Source organism: Mus musculus, chromosome 6, assembly GCF_000001635.26.
Source record: "Mus musculus strain C57BL/6J chromosome 6, GRCm38.p6 C57BL/6J".
NCBI lineage: Eukaryota > Metazoa > Chordata > Mammalia > Rodentia > Muridae > Mus > Mus musculus.
The window spans coordinates 95903548-95924327 of record NC_000072.6 but is presented as its reverse complement, the minus strand read 5'-3'; the positions used below and the strand labels follow the sequence as shown (position 1 = coordinate 95924327).

At 42.0% G+C, this 20780-nt stretch overlaps 1 long non-coding RNA gene across 1 annotated transcript; it reads right to left on the bottom strand.

The window, feature by feature from the left end:
• Positions 1-1355: 1355 nt before the first annotated feature.
• Positions 1356-19207, bottom strand: Gm38864. Its single transcript, XR_869285.2, has 3 exons — positions 18939-19207; positions 15356-15532; positions 1356-5599 (listed from the first exon to the last, which is right to left on the bottom strand). It is a non-coding gene; the product is annotated as a predicted gene, 38864 (long non-coding RNA).
• Between the last annotated feature and the right edge of the window lie 1573 nt (positions 19208-20780).

The window sequence follows — 20780 nt, the reverse complement described above, 5'->3', positions numbered from 1 at the left end:
AACTGTATATAACCTGAGATTATATGAGAACTATTAGAAAAAAAATAAAGTAAATTAAAGACTAGAGCAATGATTACAAAGATCAGTGAGCCTAGAGTACACGCATGTGTGACACACACACACACACACACACACACACACACACACACACACAGCAGTTACCAAACCCCTCGGTGAACACCAGGAATGTGCTAGTGGAATGAGTTTAGGGAATGTACACATACAGTGTGACTGTGGGGTGAAATACACTCACTGAATTGACAATAGTAATCGCTAGGTATTCTATATCAAAACATTGTGCTCGGTCAGGTGAGTATGTGCAATGGCACATACCTAGAATCTCAGCACTCCAGAGGCTGAGGCCGGGGGATTGCCATGAATTTAAAGTTAACTTGGGTTGCAAGTTCCAGGCCAAAGTGAGCTATGGAGTGAGATCCTGTCTTAAAACAAGCAACCAAGTAAACAGACAAAAAAGAAATCATGCTATACACCTTAAATATATCCAGTAAAAATAACACAAAGTATGGACTCTTTTGTAGCAAGAAAAAAAAAGACATTAAGTAATGAGACCTACTTAGCCAGTTTCTTCCTTGGATGGTCTGAATTCCACTAGATCTATTTGTTTCCTTAAAAAAAGAGAGAGAGAAAGATAAGAGTGAGGAATTTGAATGTTAAAATTTTTTAAAGTGTGGACACTATGCCCCTCCTTAGAAGTGGGAACAAAACACCCTTGGAAGGAGTTACAGAGACAAAGTTTGGAGCTGAGATGAAAGGATGGACCATGTAGAGACTGCCATATCCAGGGATCCACCCCATAATCAGCATCCAAACACTGACACCATTGCATACACTAGCAAGATTTTATCGAAAGGACCCAGATGTAGCTGTCTCTTGTGAGACTATGCCGGGGCCTAGCAAACACAGAAGTGGATGCTCACAGTCAGCTAATGGATGGATCACAGGGCTCCCAATGGAGGAGCTAGAGAAAGTACCCAAGGAACTAAAGGGATCTGCAACCCTATAGGTGGATCAACATTATGAACTAACCAGTACCCCGGAGCTCTTGACTCTAGCTGCATATGTATCAAAAGATGGCCTAGTCGGCCATCACTGGAAAGAGAGGCCCATTGGACACGCAAACTTTATATGCCCCAGTACAGGGGAATGCCAGGGCCAAAAAGGGGGAGTGGGCGGGTAGGAGAGTGGGGGTGGGTGGGTATGGGGGACTTTTGGTATAGCATTGGAAATGTAAATGAGCTAAATACCTAATAAAAATGGAAAAAAATAAAAAAATAAATAAAAAAAATTTTTTAAAGTTTCAGAGAATACTCTGTATACATACCTTGGGGGGGGGGGGGGCGACAAACAACTAATACTTTTCTTTGTGAAGCAACCAGACATCTTTGCTTTCGTGAGGTTTTGTCAAGAACACAACCAGAGTCAATGAACCAGAAAGTTCTTGCATTTGTCATAGTAAGTAGTTTAGCAATCAGGATGCCTTGAATCCTACATAATCAGAGGCAAGCTGCCTCTCAGCATTTCCATTCAATGTAACACTTTAACACCAGCAGATGACAGAGTGTTCCAATCACCCCAGTTAGAGTTAGAGGCAGTCGCTGCGGTGTGTATATAAAAGGCAAGAGGAAAAAGTCTTCAAAGGTCAAGCTTAATGATAAGACACTTTCCTAGAAGGCAACAGAGTTGAGCCTTGGCAGTTCTTCCTGGCGCATTCCTTTGAGCCTTTGGGTACTGCAGCATGGCATAGAAGGACTAGACCTTGCCTTCCCACATCAAATCCATATTCTGGGATGAATGAGAACGAGCCTTGTGTTCTTGTGGGTATGATACCACAATGACACTATGTGCCCAGCAGAAAGAGAGGCTCCGAAGTGTGAATGGCCAGTGTTCAATGGTAAGTTAAAGGCACAGCACTGCTACCTTCATTCCACCTAAAGACAGTCCCATACTTAACAGTAGTTATCTACCCTGTTCTTTGTCTTACTGTCTTAAAGCCAATTTATGTGAGGTCTTTGCAAGTCTTCCCTTGTTTCCTCTTGCAGCTTGCCTGGGGTGAATGTAAACATTTACTAAATGGCCATCACACTAAATGAAGACATTCTATAATAAAATCACCGCAACTCTTGAAACAATTGAACTCAGCTTTAGAATATAGAACAGTCAGATAAATGAGGTAGCATTGCTTAAGCTCTAAAGTCGTGCAGTAATAGGAGAGAGGACAGTGTGACATGGCACAGCCAGAAGGACCCACAGCCCCAACAGTAAGAATGCCATGCACTTCAGACAACACTCTCCTCCCCCACACCCATTGTCCTGCTCTAAATTTACTTCTACAGGAAATTTTTACTTTAACAATCTCACAATGTAGGGCATAGTGTCTTTAAACACAGTCCTAAAGAGAACCCCTAATAAATCACCGTTTTGGACAATAGCCATGTCTCTAGTATAAACTAGAATAGAAGATAAATGACTCTGCAGAGGGCATTCGCCTAAATAGGCTTTTCCTTGGTGACAATGACAATCCTCTTCCTGGGCCATGGGGTGTGATGGAACCTCTGGGGAAGTTGAGAAGTCAAGATGTTAGTGAAGCGACTTGGAGCCTTTTGACTGAACACCTTTGCTTGTGCTAATCTTGACCAAGAGTCAAAGATATCAAAAGAAAAAAAAAGATTAAACAGATGATTTAAGAGCTTTAAAAAAAATAAAAAGGTAAAGCCAACACCAGGATGGAAATAAATTCATTCAAACAGGGAAGGGGAAGATCAGCTAATAAAAGGCAAATGCAAAGGCACAGACCGAGTTAGACTTTAGAGAGATAGAGAAAGCACAGAATCTGGGCCCAAGAGTGAAGTGGTGGGGGATGGAGAGTAGGGAAAATTGATGCTCTGGGAACCAAAGGAGAAAGCGGGAGCATGCATCTATAAAAAGCCTGAGTTCCACCTGAGGCTCTGCTATGAATGGATCACTACAGGGAGTTAGTTTACCGGAGACTAATTCTGCATTTATAATCTGGGAGTGCACAATTGTATCTAGTGGGAGTTTCTGCTGGGCATACTCCAATATCTGTGGGGGGGACCAGGAAGTATGGGGGAGGGGATGATGAGGAAACAGACATTTTACCTTACTAAACATGTCTCTAATATTTTCTATGATGACCCCTCCCCCCAAAAAAAGAAATCATCTGCCTTACCGTGTGTGAGAAAAAGAAATAGCAACAACCTACAACATTCATGGGAGAGTACTAGAATATTTGAGAAAGACAATTCTGGAGAGCATTTTTGACTACAATTTTGTTGTTGTTTGTTTGTTTGTTCATTTTGTTTTCATTTTTGTTTTTCTCACACTCTGTAAAACTCCACAACCAAGTAAGATGCAACAGAAAACACTAATACCTGTAATAATACCAATGTGATCTAACTCACAGGGTTCATATAAGAGATTTCATAGAATGAGATTTGAAGTCTAGACCTGCAGTGTGCAAAATTGCAGTGCCACATGTAAGTGCCAGAGGAAAGCAATGTCTGTAATCGCCACTAACTAGAAAAGGCTCTTCTATAGAATTCTGAGGCTTAACACAATGACTATGAGTATCTTCTTTAGTCATTCAAGGAATTGGCCAAGGAATGCCACAGTTGCTGCTCATTCCATTAACTAGGTAGCCCTATAGGAGTATTGACAGCATCTTCTGGGCTCTGTGGAATTCACCAACAGAGACATCCTCAAAGCTGTTGCGACCATTGGTAAGCTTATTAAGTCTGTACTCATTACTTGCCATTTGTAAGCAAGCGTCTTTATAATTTAATGATGGCACCATCTATCAGACACTCCTTAGAGAGTAGGCAATTGTCTGAGGCAGGTACCTCTGTCTTCAGACAGACCCAGAAGTCAAGTTTGTGTTCACCAGGGTATGTGTTGCATACTGGGCAAGCCATCATCCCTGTGTGACTAGAGTCTCTCAGCTATCAACTGAGTGCCTTGCTTCTCAGACCTGAGAGTTTTCAGAACAGAGTTCTTTGCTCGCCTCCTGGACCTTGTACTGAAACTCCATTTAGCATCTCCTTATACTCAGTGAGGATAAAAATGGAGAACTGATTTCTAATCCACATTCTTTTTATCTTCTGCCAGTAATCCAAATGTCTCCTGGTGTCTATCAGCAAATTAGCTGATGTTCATTTTTACAAACTCAACCCCTGCTGGGCAGATGACTCATAGAACAAGTACAAGGACCTGGGTTTGGATCCCCAGTACCTATATAAACCCACACATGCGCAGAATCATGTGTACCTGTAACCTGGTCATGAACAGAATTGTGTATGCCTGTAATCCTGCCACCAGAGGAAGAGGTCACAGCAAGGGGGTGGCTGGATCTTGCTGGCCAAATAGCTTAGCTAAAAGAAAGCAGTAAGCTTCATCAAGAGACTCTGTCTCAAGAGAATGAGTCAGAGGATGATGGATAAACAGGTAGGACATGCTCCTCTATCCTTCTGCATAATACACATGTGCGCGTGCCCATGCACGTGCATGTGCACACACGCATGCACGCACACACACTGGAAACTAATAGATATTTTAAAATAAAAAATACAACTTAACTATCAATTTTCTCAGAAAAGTTTTCCCTGACCACTTATCACCAGAGCCTCCTGCTGATTCCTCTCAATAATCTCTATCCTGTTTTTAAAATGCCCTCTGCATGGAATTATCGTGATTAACTTATGATTTTACTACTCACTAGAAAGTAACTTTCATGAGATCTGGGGACATTGTCATTAGTTTGTGCCCAGTGTGTGAGTGACACATGAGTCTTTAATAAATATAGTTTATCAGCTGAGTAGTGGAAGAGAAAATGGAAAGCAGCTGATTTACAAGGGTGGAAAGGTAGGACTCTCCGGGCAATTCTGACTACACAGTTTGATTCCTTTCAGACTGAGGCTCAACTTTCTAAACAAAACAAAACCCCATTGTAACCGTAGCTGTGTGTCACACTGCTGTAGACTACTGACTGCATTAAAACATGTTAAAGGCTTTTTTAAGAATACAGCGCCTTGAAAATGTCATAAGTATTTTGGTTGTTGTCATAGTTTGATTGTTGGTATCTGCTCTTGTACCTGTTCTGGTACATAACAGCCTCTGTGTGAAGCTGATGGCTTAGGAAGAAGCAAACAGAAAGTGCAGCCTGTGTTAATCAGGGAACTCTCTAGCTTACATTGGTTGCAAGACTGAGAATATGGAGGAGGAGGCTTGGCCTGTTTCATTATGATTCTATTTTTTTTCTCCTTCCCATTGTTGCTCCATCCTTGAACAAACAGTATAAAACTCTGCTAAGACAATGACCTTGGTCAAGAATGACCATCTTTCCCACAACTTTATCTTTCCCAAAGTCCCTGGCCAATATATCCTCCAGTTTTCTTTAGCTGCGCTTCAACAATTTGTCTAGGAATCATTGGCTGTTGTGATCCTGGATTGTTGCACCAATTACCGCCAAGGAGAAAGGAAACAAATCAGTTACATCCTGGATGTGAGGGCAGGCTTGCTTTGCCAGGAGCATTTGTTGCCGTCAGGGGGAAATGTGGATGTATATCTGAAAGGAATTCAGACAGGAAAGAGTGAATATTTTCTGGTTAGGAAACAAACAGTAGCCACTATATTTGTGAAAACTATAAAATTTTTAAACAGAATGCTTAAAAAAAACCCAAAGCATGGACAAATGCCTAGTAACATTCACTTCACTTACATTAGAATTAAAACTACTAACTAATCAACATTTCTAATCTAGACATTTAGGCAAAGAACACATTAAACGAAGGGCAAATATAGTCTTACATAAACTTTTTTTTGTAAGTTCTTTCAACTTGATTTAAGAATAGTACATTTTCCAGTTAGATTTTGGCCAGTCAATATCTTTAAGTATTTATACTAAGAAGGACACAATTTAAAAATACTATGCAATACATTAAATCTCAGATATCACTTCTCCCAAGAGCTTGGAAGCCAATGCCTAACATATGAGCCATGTCAGTGCACAGTGACAGCGTTCAGTACCATCACTCAGTAAGTTAAATGCTAAGACTTAAATGTGATATAAGTATGCATAGCTATATAATCCATTTAGATAAAAATAGAAATACTAGGAGGGGGATTCAGTCTAGCACTGCTTAAAAGCCTAGTCACTGCGGCCATGCAGAACGCAGTTCGAATTCATCCTATGGGGTAAACAGAGACCACTTGACAACTTATGAATCTTCTCCTGACATTATTGTCCCCATCTGAAAAATGTACCTAATCTCAAAGAGCAGTGGTTGGAATTTAATTAAGATGGTACAAATAATTGTTGCCACCCTGTCCGATGGGTGTTACACAGGCACATCTGCCCACATCCATGGAGGATGCAGTATGTGTTTGCTGTTCTCTTATCTCTGCTCTTTTATCTGAAACAACAAAAGGGAGGAACATCTTAGCTTGGCACACAGTTCGGGAGATATTTCCACCTACTGTGGCAGAGAAGATGTGACAATGTGTAGCTCCATGCAAAATGGCAGGAATCACTGTGGGGTAGAAGAATGCAATGCAGACGTTAACATGGAGCAGATCAAGAAAAGAGCCAAATGTGTCAGAGGTGGGTATCATTTTCAAAAGCCCTCTGCTAGTGACCTGCATCCACCAACTAGGCCCCACCTCCTAAGATTTCACAGCCACAAGCTGAGGACCACATATTCAGAGGATGAGCCGTCTGTCTTTTGCTGTGATAAAATACCATAAACCAAAAGGAACTGGAGAGAGAAAGAGTCTACGTCAGTTCTACTTCAACATCACTAGTCAAGGCAGGAGCCTGGAAGCAGGAGCTGATGCAGAGGCCATGGAGGAGCACAGCTTATTGGCTTGCTCCTCACGGCTTGTTCTGAATACTTTCTTAGACCATCCAGGACTACCTGCTCAGAGTTGGCTCCACCGACAGTGGGCTAGCCCCTCCCATATCAATCACTAATGAAGAAAATGCTCAAGAGACTTGCTTTCATACCAGTCTAATGGAGACATTCTCTCAATTGAGAGTCAGTCCCTCTTTCTAAATGACTCTAGCTTATGTCAAATTAATATAAAACAAACCAACAAACATCCCAAGCCCCTTAGTAATGGCTGAAATTTTGGACAGTGAGAGAGAGAGAGAGAGAGAGAGAGAGAGAGAGAGAGAGAGAGAGAGAGAGAGAGAGTTTAATTCATACAGTACATGCCTATGTTAAATTTTATAAACTTAGCGGAGTAATATGTTCTTATTACTGAAATGGAACAATTATAGAAGTACATTGTAGTAAAACATACATGAATTTAGTCTCCCTCTATCTTAAAATACCTTGCTGCACAGTTTTCAACCGTTTATTTGTAAAATTGTGAAGTGGGACATGGCAACATGGAGTGACAGGGTTGAGGAAGACTTCACCGGCTACTCAAGAACACACCGCTTGAAGCTTATGAAGCTGTAACTGAGATAAGAAAATAAATAGTACAATCACTGATAAGTGGGGCTACCACATTTCCAACATTTTGGCTGCCACTAGAGCCACCGTCCTCACTGGAGAGCCACCATCCTCACTGGATCTGCTTTGCAAACTTGTGCTGTTACAGTAAGTTCAGAGTACCAAAAAGTAGAAAGGAGAGAAACTGCTGGCATAATCACACGTCATCCCAGGGAACTCAATGAACACTCGAGGTGAGCCAGAGACAGACTCTAGGTGCACACAGCATATTTGTGTGACCTTGTCCCACCAAATCCTTAAATGTAAGATTTAAGGAGCTATTTCCTTTCTTCTTCCCATCTTGATCCACTTAACACATGCTTCCTTCCTGAGAAAGAGTAGCTGAGACTTCAGAAGTGATATGCCACATTCTGGCATAGAAGGGCATACACACTTTCTAAGAGCCAATAATAGATCTGCTGTTTGCCATCAATAGGGTAATGCAGGGGAGATGGAGAGGTGGCTCAGTGGTTAAGAGCACTTACTGTGCAAACATGAGGACCAAGGTCAGATCCCAGCACCCACATAACAAGTCGTGTGAGGTCTCGCATGCACCTGTATGTCTGGTGTCAAGGAGTAAATACAGGAACGTCACTAGGGAGTGCTTGATGCCAGCCCAGATGAAAAGCATGAGCTCCAGGTTCTGACCTCTATGTGTTCACAGACATATGCATCCACACAAATATGTATGCATATAACACACACACACACAGACACACACACTCCACTATCACTATACCACAAAGAAAAAAAGAAGAAGAAGTTGAGAGGAGAGAAGGAAAAAATGAAGGAAGTGCAACCCAGTCCGTGGCATATTGAGGTACTTCAAAGATGACCATTGAAGAAGGAAAATTATAAAAATAAACAAATTAATTAAAGGACTTGTAAACACCAGGACTGGACCTACCTAAGCATCCTAATTCTCATCTTTCGAAAATGCTTCCTGTGGTCCAGACCCTCCCGTATTAAGCACTATGAGGGAGGAAACCGGTAAGGAGCATCCGTGAAGAATGTGATGGGCATAAGCCCAGCTAAAGGTCTGGGGACCAATTTATCATGCCCTAAGAGTAGGCTCAGCAGAGAGGGAAGCATGCAGAATTCCAACCCCTCATCACCTCCTCTTGCACTTCTATGTGACCTTGAATAGTTTATTTAGCCTGCTTGCACATCCACGTTGCCCTGGCCTGTGAAAAGGTCCTCAAACCGCTGCCACCTCACGCATCTGCAGAGAACAACACTGATTGGTGGTTGGGTCTTTGCAGAGCACTGCTGGTTTGTCTTTGGCTTCTGCTTACCCCAAGTGTGAGCATAGGGAAGTCATACTTCTACCTCTCGCTGGAGGCTTTGATGTTTACTTTACCAGCTCTGGGAGCTATTCACTTCCAAAGAAGGACTTTGCTGACCTCCCTGCAGGAAAGAGATCATTCCCAACCACTGGCCCAGAATCAAGCCAGGGGTGCTGGTTAAAATCCATGGTCAACTTGACAGTTTGTAAGTCACCTAAGATACAGGCCTCTGGGTGTGCTTGTGAGGAAGACGGTTTGTTGGATTACTTGATGGGGGCAGGGGAGACAACCTAATGGGCTGGACTCCTGTACTGAATGAAAGGGAAGAAGCGAGCTGAGCACCAGCGTCCATCTCGCTCTGCTTCCTGACTGCAGGTGAACCGTGACCAGCTGCCTGACCTCCCGGTCAAGACGGGCTGTACCCTCAAAACGGGAGCTGAAATTAACCCTTCACTGTAAGATGGTTTTGTTACAGCAACAGGAAAAGAAAAACATTACACCAGAGGAAATGATCACTGTTTTCCATGGGCCTGAGACTCAGGGTGGTCCTGGGTGACAAAGCTTACAATCAGTAGGCTATGGGGACATTTTCAAACATGGCGCTTCTTATTCCAAACATATTAAGAAAAACAGCATTTAATAACTATGACAAGAACGGCAGGGCGCTTGACCAAATATGAGCACTTTGTGCTCACATCTGCAGGATGTCCACCGTGAAACCATCCTTGCTGGTATGCCAACTATGCGGTTTCCTTCCTTCTCACTCATCTTTAACGGTGTAAATAGACATATATAACATGCAGTATACGTAACATACTCTGGATGACATGGGCTCCTGTTCTAAGTTTACTTTCTAGAGTCATCTGTCCTCTATTTTTGCCCCAAATGCTGGGCATAAAATGTTCTGCTCTCCTCTAATCTTTGCATTTCCTTGCTTTGCATTCTGAAATCCACCTACCTGGATTCAAATTTGGATTCACCCCCTCTGATTCCCTATGGAAATAGGCATGGTGCTTCTTTCTCTCTACCTCTGTTTTCTTAACTGAAGGTTGAAAATAATGCTAATAGTAACCCTTCTGGCTTATGATGTGCCTAAGCTGATAATTGTGCATACTGTGGAATATGGTGATTCTTAACCCCAAAGGGCATTTAGGATCTTCTGGGAATCTGTCTAAAACTTGCAGTGCCTGGTTCTACCTGTACCAGCAGAATCAGAGTCCTTAGGGGTGATGCCACGGTACTGCATCATTTCTACATTTTTCTTGACCGCTATACCACATATTTGATGCTCAGAGAGCACTGCCAAATGAGAGGCAAAAATAATGTACAAGGGTATGACAGAGTGCTGTGAATTTCTGCCTTCTGGACATGACTAGGCCATTACACTCAGGAATTCACAGGAGCTATGGTTACCTGTACAAGATCTGAAATTGACTGAGCCCACCCATATTCTGCTATGGATGGGGAGGCACTCATGAGGCCCGCTGCCAGCTAAAGAACTATTGGCAATTGCTGGCTGCTGGGGAAACACTAGATTAGCCCCTGGCCAGTGGCCTACAGACCAATAAATAAGACCAGACTCATACTCATGCAGCAACATGCAAAAAAACTCAGTATGGGGTAGAGGTGGGGGTGGTGAAGATACTGAAGAGAAAAAAAGGGGTTCAGAAGAAATGGGACAAAGAAGGTAAGGGAGTGAATTAAATCAAAAATACATTCTGTACATGTGTGAAATTCTCAAATAATAAACTTAAAAAAATTTTTTTTGTTCTCCCACAGATGATAAGACAGATCAAAGAGTTAAGGCACCTATTGCTAACTCTGATAACCTGAATTCGACCCCCAAACTCCACATGGTGGAGAGAATGAGTTCTCACAAGTGGATCTCTGACCTCCAAATGCATACACTAAATAAATATAATTTCAAAATGCAAGTTCACCCTAGAGACTTAAGTGATCAGGAAAACTAGGGACTAATTGTCTTTTGTATGGCCACAGCTTACCAAGTGTGGGCTGTAATGTCCCACAGTCTAGCTTCTCAAGTAAAATATACTACATTGCATTTCTTCTCTTTAATCTCCTTTCCTCTGGCTTCTTTCTCCCACTCCCATTTACTTTGATCCAGCAAGTACCTGACACCAATATAAATTAAAACCAAAGATGTCTTAGGGTGCTCCCACTGAGACAAAGGGACCTTTGAATACAGGTCTTTCTATTAGCCCAGAGTTGAGAGAGGAAATGTTGGCTTCTCCAAAGGGGGTCAGTCCTTCCTTTGATATCATTGTGGGGTATCTTGTAAAGGTTCTGAATGCTGCAGGTTTGAGGGCCAGGAGGATTTGGTCAAGTCACCAGAAATGCCTAAATAATGCAAAGCAGAGAGAGGCGAAGAATAGGAAATGTTAATTTTCAGAGCTTGTATCTCATCAGTGTGGATAATCATCTTTTTCCAAATGTCCTTTTGTCATATTTATGATGGTGACACATCATTATGAATACAGTAGCTCATTTGCAACATGACCGGGCAAATATTGAATGTTCTAGGCTACATTTAATTCCAAGGTAACTGAAATCATTTGTGTTTCTTAGTAACCAGATAGGGTTTGGATCTCAGAAAGCTTAAAATAGTAAGGACTTTCTGACTTGTGTTTCACAAATTCAAACCTAGACAAAGTTTGAGGAAGAAGCCAGAGATGATTTGAGCCTGCAGGAGTCAAGTCAAGAGGGGAAGACTAAGATTCTAGGATATATTGCTGAGGGAGTGATTGAAGGGGCTGGTTACAAATGGCTTCCTGATTTATATTGACCAGCTCCCTCCTCCAGATAAATAGGATGCAGAGTCACTCACTGTGTTTATCAGACCTCAAATAAACAAATCTGAGCTGCTGAGAATCTTAGAGGTCAGAATCTCAACATCCATCCATTGAACATATGCTACTCTGCTTGGGTTAATAGTCTAAGACGAAGTAGATTCCTTTTGGAAGGTATTTTTGTTCTAACCAGGTTGCCAAGTCCCAAATAGTGCAGGTAATGGCAGGCACTACAGAGAAACACAGGCGTGGATGGCAGAAGACACCTTGGAGGCAGGACAGTGCAGCCATTGAGTTTCTCAGTCACTGTGAGTCCGGAAGGTAGTGTAGATCAGAACCAATAATACTCCAGAATGGATCTAGACCAGCCCTAAAGCTTTCACTCTAGAAGACAGATGTTAGGACTTGATTGCTTTCTGGATGTTTCATTACAGTTATATATGATTCTATGTATGTAGAAGTGTGTGTTGAATCAAGATATGAAGAGGAAGAATCTGGCTACTGCTCAAGGCCCTGCCCCCAAAAAAATTGAAATTCAGATTCCTGAAACAGAGGTCCTTCAGGCAGGACTCACAGAGCAGTGACTCTGGGCATAAACAGCCCACCAGGGATGGATCAACAGGGTCTCTGTTATTGTATTTGCTTTACGAGCTATAAAATTATTTCTTGAAAAATAAGCTGTTAGCCAACAGGAAAAACAAAACAAAACAGAAGGCAGCATATTTTTAAAATACAGACTTTTGGCATCTTTTCAAAACCATGAGTCTGATTTGTCATAAACTGGGATAACCTGGGCAAACTTTCTTTCAGTCAAGAAAACAACTTGAGAAGTAGACAAGATGGACCTAGTTCTACGTTGATCCATGTCCGCAGGGATCTTCTGGCAATTATTTGATCCTACTCTGCATGCTTAAGCCAACCTACCACTCTGGCCTCATCGGTACTCACTCTCTGTTTGAGTCCAACAAGAGCTGAGTCCAGGATATTTCCAGTGTTCACTGCATTCCCTGTTCTCTGACACTTCAAACCTGTATCAAAGCTGAATCCCCATATGAGAACGTTGGGATACTCCCCTGCCTCTCCTGGCCTTCCATAGCCCTGAATTCTTCTCATATAGTTTACTTCTCCAGCAGCCCTTGTACACTCAGGGCTTGCTCGCTCAAACATGGAATCTTTATTTATCATTATCTGTCTGCTTGTGTGTTGATGAGCTTCCTAAATGAACAAATCATATCCCATTTATTCATGCTTTACCATCCCATTGTCCAGACCAGTAAATTGTATAAAACGGATATTCAATAAGTGTTTGATGAATTAGATTTCAATAGACTTCACTATAAGCCTATTCATTATAGCATTGCTGAAAAAGGCAAAATACTGAGAACAATTCAATTGTTCATCAGTTGAATTTAAATAAATCATTACAGTACCCCGTTATAGTACAGAAAAGACACGGAGACTGTTGAAAGTGACTTAAATCTGGCTTGCAAAGATTCTCAGTGTGTATTATTGAGCGATGGCAATTGCCAAAATCCAAAAAGAAAACATTATTCAAGTATTTAATAATTTATGTCATAAAAGGACCGGAAAAGATATAATTTTGTTTGAGAGAATTATTTACTGAATGCCTACTATGACCCAGGAATTATTTTGAGCTATATATGTAAAATTAAACTAAGCATAGGGAACAGCAGAATCAGAGAATCAACATCAGTCACCTTGTTTAATGCTCTACGAGAGAGGTCGGTGTCTACTCTTAATGAGGAGATAAAGCTTGGGGATTTTGGGAAAATAAGAGTTTGATAATGAGCATGGTAATTCTGTGAAGCCTATTGTGTCTCTACATGGGGAGATAGGCAGTGTGTTGCATGGTCTAGAGGTCAGGAGTGAAGGTCAGGCTAGACTTAGACCTGAGACCAAACATGAATGCTATTCAAATCCCTCTGTCAGTGAGTATGAGACTTTGTTGTGCAGGCCTGAGGACTTGACTTCACATCCCCAGCACTCATTAAGATAAAAGGCCATTATAGCCACATGCATTTATAATCCCCTTACTGGGGATTTTCTTAGTTTGTAGCTTTTTATTGTTGTGTTACCGTGATAAACGTCATGGCCAAAAGCAACTTGAGAAAGGAAGGGTTTATTTCAGCTTACCATTATAGTGCATCATGAAGAGAAATCAGGACAGGAACATAGGGGCGGGAACTGAAGTGGAGTCCACGGAGGAGTACTGCTTACTGGCTTGCTCCTCATGACTTGCTCAGCCTGCTTTGTTCTACAGGCCTGGACCACTTGTTCAAGGCTGGCACCATCTACAGTGAAGTGGGCCCTAGCATATCAATCATTAATCAATAAAATGCCTTCCACAGACTTGCCTATTGGCCAGTCTGATAAAGGCAATTTCTCAGTTGAGATTCCTTTGTCCCAGATATCTAATCTTGTATCAAGTTGACAAAAACAAGCAGTACAGCTCCACGTACAGTGAGAGATGCTGTTTCAAATAAGTAAGGCAGACAGAGAGAACAGGACACTGGGCATCTTCCTCTGTATCCCTTAGGTTATACATGGGTGCAAATATGTACACACACACAATGGACACATACACACACCACACATTAACACATATAAGTAAGTAAATAGGAAGATAAATAAATAATTTTTCTACTTCAGTAGACTATTTGAAAAAAACGTAGAAAGTAAAGAAGTCTGAGAATTAAATTTAAGTCTAGAAGATGAGAAGAGATGAGCGAAGGCTCTACAGGGCCCTGAAGCAGGAACACAGGGAGAAGGCCACCAAAGAGGAAGCCCAGGAAATACATGAGCCAGTCCCTAAGAGGTGGGAGATGACCTCCGTAAAGCAGTGTCGAGCGGTTCAATGAAGTGATGACTGGGAACTAACCAGTGAATTTGGTGACATGAAGGTCACTAGTGTACCTGACTAAAAGCAATCTTGGAAGAACGATAGGAACAAGAGTCGGCGTAAATGAGGACCTCAGGAAAAGGAGGATGCATGGCTGACAGGGAGTTCATCCGACCCTTTCAAAGCCTTTTCAACATTAAAAAATAATAATAATATCAGACAAATTGAGAGGCATTCTAGAAACCATCTAGCCTGTTGTCCACAGAAATGTCAGGGAGGCCAGGGAGATGTGACAAGTGAATTTCATATAAGATTGGAAATTGACATGGGATTTGAAGGAAGCATTTGTAAAGAGCATTATTGAAACACTTGACAAACTTTCACTAGAGGCCACATTCTTAAACAAAAGGATTATGTCAAGGCTAAATTTCTACAGTGCGGTCTCTGAGTAGTGGTCGGATAACAGAGTGCCCCCTTCTTTTGCTTTTTATCTAAAAGCATTTCACAGTAAAGAGCTATGGTAATAATTGATTCAGGAAAGTCAGTAAATACAGATAGACATCATCTGCATGCACATATATGTAGTCTAATTCACATACATGTAAATTTAAAACAGACAGATACATGGAGAATACAAAATGTAAACTCATGGGGTAAACAGGTGAGAGGTATATGGAAGTTCTGTGGATTGTTATTATAGCTTTTGACACTTGCAATTATTTTTTTACAATAGAACACTTTTTGAAAGTGTGAGAAAAGTTTACTTCTGAGTAATGAGGTCATTGGATTTTTCTCTACATCCCAAATGCCTATTTTTTTTTCTTTATCAAAATAAACAGGATAGAGACATGGATCACTTAGTAAAGTACTTACTGCGAAAGCATGAGGACCTTAGTTAAGTCAATGTCTAAAAACAAAAACAAACAACAAGAAGGCATAGCAGCATACATCTGCCCTTCTATTGCAGATGAAGAGGGGCAGCAGGATGCCTGGGGCTTGATGGCCAGCTGCTCTCCCCAAATCCCCGAGTTCCAGGGTCAGTGAAAGATCCTGTCCCAGAAAATAAAGAGAATAGTTATTGAGTAAAACACCCATAGGCCTTTGACCTTCATATGCACACACACACACACACACACACACACACACACACACGTGAATGTGCACTCCCTTCATATACACATGCATATGAACATGTATACAAGTGTGTGCATGTGTGTGCACATACCTGCATACACACACACACACACATACACACACACACACACACACACCCGGATAAATTATGTAAAGCCTAAATTGTAATAATGAGAAAATTTATTCATTAATTTTATCAACCACCCCAAAGAGAAAGTTTCAATAATTTGGGTAAATACTAATTATATAATCAATTACTAATTAATAAGTTGGAATGTGGCCTTAAGGAATTTTCAATTAATTAATTATCATGCTAAATTACCAAATAAGTGTCTAATGCCCAAATTTTCTTAACTCTATTTAGTAGAGCTTCTTGGGAACTTGTTATTATCTTGGTTTTCTGGGTTGACCTGACCTTCTCTGTGGGTCTTGTGAAGGAAGTGGCTGGAAGTGATGGCGGAGCTCCTCACGCTGAGGACAGCATGACTGTGCAATCCTCAGTGGAAGAACAAGTTCACTGTCATGCCAATAATGAATATCTTGTAGAGTCTCAACAGTTACTTGTTGATTAATTGATTGATGAGCATGAGATGTGAGGTTATATTAGAAACAACTTGACTTCACAAGATTCGGCAGAGGTAGAAACAGCTCGCTCAGACCCAGAAGATAAAACATAACTGCCACAGAGTTACCAGAGGAGTGAAACTTTTGAGATGTGAATCTGCCTAGCAAAAAAGTTCAACTTTACAATTGAGTAAGAAAAATAAGGGGTCAGAGTGTCCCAGAAAGTTGAATGTTGATAGTTTCACTGTGATAACTTGTGATTAATATTATTATTATTAGAATTATTTAAGCAAATTTTAAAAATGCGAAAATATATCACATACGTGTCTGCTTTTTAGTTTCTAGAAACTGCTGACTGACCAATCTAGCTGACATTCTTGACAAAACCAAGTAATTACGAGCATCTTTGTAAGTTAACAGAAGGGCCTGAAGGTGGGTGCCAGTCATCCCAACCACTGTGAAGGTTGAGGCAGGAGAATCACAAGTTCAAATCAGCCTGTCCTCAGCTTAAGATCCAGCCAGGCCAAAAGACTTAGCAAGCTCCCAACTCAAAATAAGAGAAGATAAAAATGTCAAAGGGTTGTAACTCCATGGCAGAACACCTTCCAAGTTTGTGCAAAGCCCTAATATCAGTGCCCAATAATACACATACAGAGAGAGAGAGAGAGAGAGAGAGAGAGAGAGAGAGAGAGAGAGAGAGAGAGACGGGGGTGAGGGAAGGATGGAGGGAGAATGCAAAATAAAGATCGCTGAGTCCTGAAGTTCAGAGGAAACAGGAGCCTGGGTGGCAAACAGCTTCGAGCACATCTGACTGGCAGGGCATCTTCTGAGCACATCTGGACTTGTAGGGTGTTTTCAGAGTGCAGACAATACTAGCTGTCACTTTTCTCACCTCATCAGGAGTGAAGACAGGAGAAAATTGTTTCAAAGTGACAAGTTTAATAAGAGATTCTACACATATACCCAGGGATAAAAAATAAACCAATTACATATCAAGCAAACAAAATAGAAATGAAACTTCAGCTCTTAGAAGTAAAACACTAAATTACATGTCTATTGTTGCAAGGAAAAAAAGCATCTATGAATTAGAAAAACAACCAAAATTTCAACACAACTAGTCATCTAATAAACAAATGAAATGTACAATGGTTTGATCAAAGCACTTTCTATGCATGTATGGAATACCAAGCAATTAGAATAATTTTTAAAAAACATATTTGTGATACTCTATGAAATGTCATTAAATGATTAAATTAGAGTCATATAAATGTGCCCATGGTTCATAGATTAGAAGATCAAATATTGTCGGGATATCACCTCCTCAGACATGTAGACCATATATTTCTAATTTCATTATTAGAGAGAAAAACTCAGGTGAGCCAACCAGATGCCTCGGTGGGTAACGAGGCTTCCTCCGTGGTGGTGCCACCTGACTACCTAAGTTTGACCCCTCCCCCATATGAAGACAGAAGGAGAGTGCAGACTCCACAAAATGGTTCTCTGATCTCCATACATGCACTGTGGCATGTGAACCAACATGCATACATCATATAGACATATGATAGTAACAATAATAAATTAAAATTTTTAAAGGAATTTTAAGGAAGAAGAATGAGAAGGCCCTATCTATCTAAACATTCACTCCTCTCAGGTCCTTCTTTGACACTTGTCAAGAAGATCATGAAATATAAATTGCGAGAGAAAGATGAGATATCCCAAATAGCCTGAAACAGGAAGCACAGTGGAAACCCTTGCCTTGCCAGGAGTATTGGCCAGTTTCCTTTCCTCAGCGCCGTGGCCTAAAATCTCATGAAAAGCCAAGTGGGCAGTGAGGATTTACTGTGGTCATCACCTCAAAGGATACAGCCCATCATGACGGGGAAGGCTTGGTGATGGCAATGGCTCATGGTGGTGGCGGCTGAGGTTTGAGTGGCTAGTTACAACACAGGCACACACAGAAAATGGAGAAACTGAAGCAAGTGAGTTATAATTCTCAGAGCTCCACCTTCCTCAGAACCCTACTTCTTCCAGCTAGGCCTCCAGCTTCCAACACTTCAACAACCTCGCAGAACAGTGCCACCATCTGGTAAACATGTGTCTAAACACGGGAGCCTATGGGGGAGATTTTACTATCCAACCTGGACACCTGCTACCAGTATAGAGAATAGACTGGCAAGCCAAAACTACCAGTAAAATACCACTCTCAAAGCCTGGACACTCTAGCCACAGAAGTAGAAAAGAGATGACTGGAAGAGCCAGAAAGCTTACAGACAGCATCCTTACTTAACCTCTATCAAAACACCATGAGTAAAACTAGTAGCCCCAACCCAGGCATAGTCAAAAGTCAAAAGGAGAACCCAGGCAATCATCCCTTTGATGGCCAAAAGGGAGTCCCCGTGCCTCTAAGAAAGAATTCACAGAATGCCAATCAGGGAGTCTGGCTGTCGCTGCACTCATCAGTAATGAGGTATCTTCCCATCTTCTAGCTGAAGTGGTGTCGGAGGAGGCCTAACAATGACTTAGGATGTTCATTGTCATTCCGCGTAAGTGAGGCCACAGTATAACTGGACAGCATACAGGGCTCTCTCTCTCTCTCTCTCTCTCTCTCTCTCTCTCTCTCTCTCTCTCTCTCTCTTTCTCTCTCTCTCTGAAAGGACAAATCTTACTTTTGAGATCTAGAGACATAATTTAAGTAGTCAGTGTGTGCTAGCATGCATAAATCCCTGCACTTAGTAATAAGCATTTAAAGAAGACAAACCTGACGTTTCCTTGTCGGGGAAACGAATACCATTTGTCTAAGCATCACCAGCACATTGAAAAACCGTTCTGATCCAGAAAAGCAAGGCACTCGCTACTCACGGAATGCACTCAGTAGCTCTGGGTGTGATTCAGCCATACTTCTACCCATCAGCAGAAATAGCCGCACATTTCCTGCAGACTCGTTTGCACTTTCTCTCAGAAAATAGCTTAGGCTTTTGTATATGCATATTCATAAAATTAAAATAACTTAATCTGCTGGTACTGTGGGTCTGGAAGCAGAGAGGTTGGGGAAAAGAAGAATACCCCCAAAGGATCCAAGAAGAAAAAAAAAAAAAAAAAACAGGATTCTCCTGGAAGCCTAAAAGTAAAGACACTGTTGGGTCCAGGTCCTTGGGAGAAGCAGGGCTATACAGATGTTCAGTGTGCAGATGCGCTTGGGAAAGAAAACAGCTTTTCTCCTCAGCATCCTCAAGCCTGCACTTGAAAATGCCGATTGTCTGAGCCAGATGATGGAAAGGCTCAGGCCTGCTGGTACCAAGCTGAAGGTGTATTTAGATGCAAGCTGGCTATAACTCTAGCAGGGAAGTAGAGACAACAACCGCGTGGGTAGGACCGCCTGATCTCTGCTGGCAGAGCGACCCTTCAGAATGCTCACACCTGGAAAGGCAGCAATAGCATACAGGAAATGAGCGGGATCATTGGTCCCTACTTTGTCCCACCTGCGCCACTCAACACTGTTTTCCTGTCTCTTAGATGTGTTTGTTCTTGATAGATGGAGGAGATGTGGCTAGTTTATTCCCTAGCTCCTTCCCTGCCAAGCTCTGAGACGGCAGCGGCAGCGCTGTATTCTTCCAAGGCCACAGCTGCTCTTGGGCACCAATGGCTGCTCCCTGCTGCTGCTAGCCACGGGGTACGTCAGCCCATTTGCTGGTTTCTCTTGTCGCTGCCATGCCTATGTAATGCTTCCCAAATATAACTCAGCTCGGCTCACTAATCCCGTTTGAGTTTTGGTCTACTTCCTGCCAGGCCCCCAACAGAGATGGTGCATTTGCCGGGGCTGGTAAATGAGTTTCAGAAAGGCAATTGAAGGAGGGGGAGGGTAGAGCAGTAGTTAGGGAGGAACCTGGAAGACATCATGCTGCTTGCGATCCTTGGCTGTCCTCTAGGAAAGCAGCTTGGAGGTTGCAGCCATCTGGCAGAGGTTGTGGTGCTGTGGAAATGAAGACAGTGACATTGGGTGTCATTGCAAGCTTAGAGGAGGGAGACAGGAGGAAGTGTAAAAGAACATAGGCTTTGAAGGTCTAGGAGACCTGGGCAGTTCCTGTGTGCTCCAGAATGGCTCAAGTCGCTCAGCTTTGGTTGGCTTGTTTGTTTTCAGCTTCTCAGAAAGAAAATAATAGCCTCACATAGGGAGATTTTGTATCCAAATCAAAATAACAATGTATGTATATACAGCAGGGTCCTGCACAGCACTGGGGCTAGATCACTGTGTGTTCGATTCTCCCAACTCTGCTTTCACTCACCGGAGTACACTAACGGCCTAGAACAGGAGAGAGTTCTCAAGTAGAGAGATACTCAATGGCACAGGCTGCTTTACTAATAAAAGGAGACAGCACTCTGTGAATGGTGAGGCCACACAAGCAGACTTGACTCAAGGATTGAACTACTCAAGAGTTAGCCAACCCCATGCAAGGTTCTTAACTTCTCTGAGCCCCAGCGTCCTTTAGTAAAGTGACACACAGAGCCAGATGGGATCTTCCTAAGATGTTAGTCACTATCTGGAACTGAAGAAGAAACTGAGGCACAATGAGATGAGGCCATCAACCTCCAAAAGAAAAAA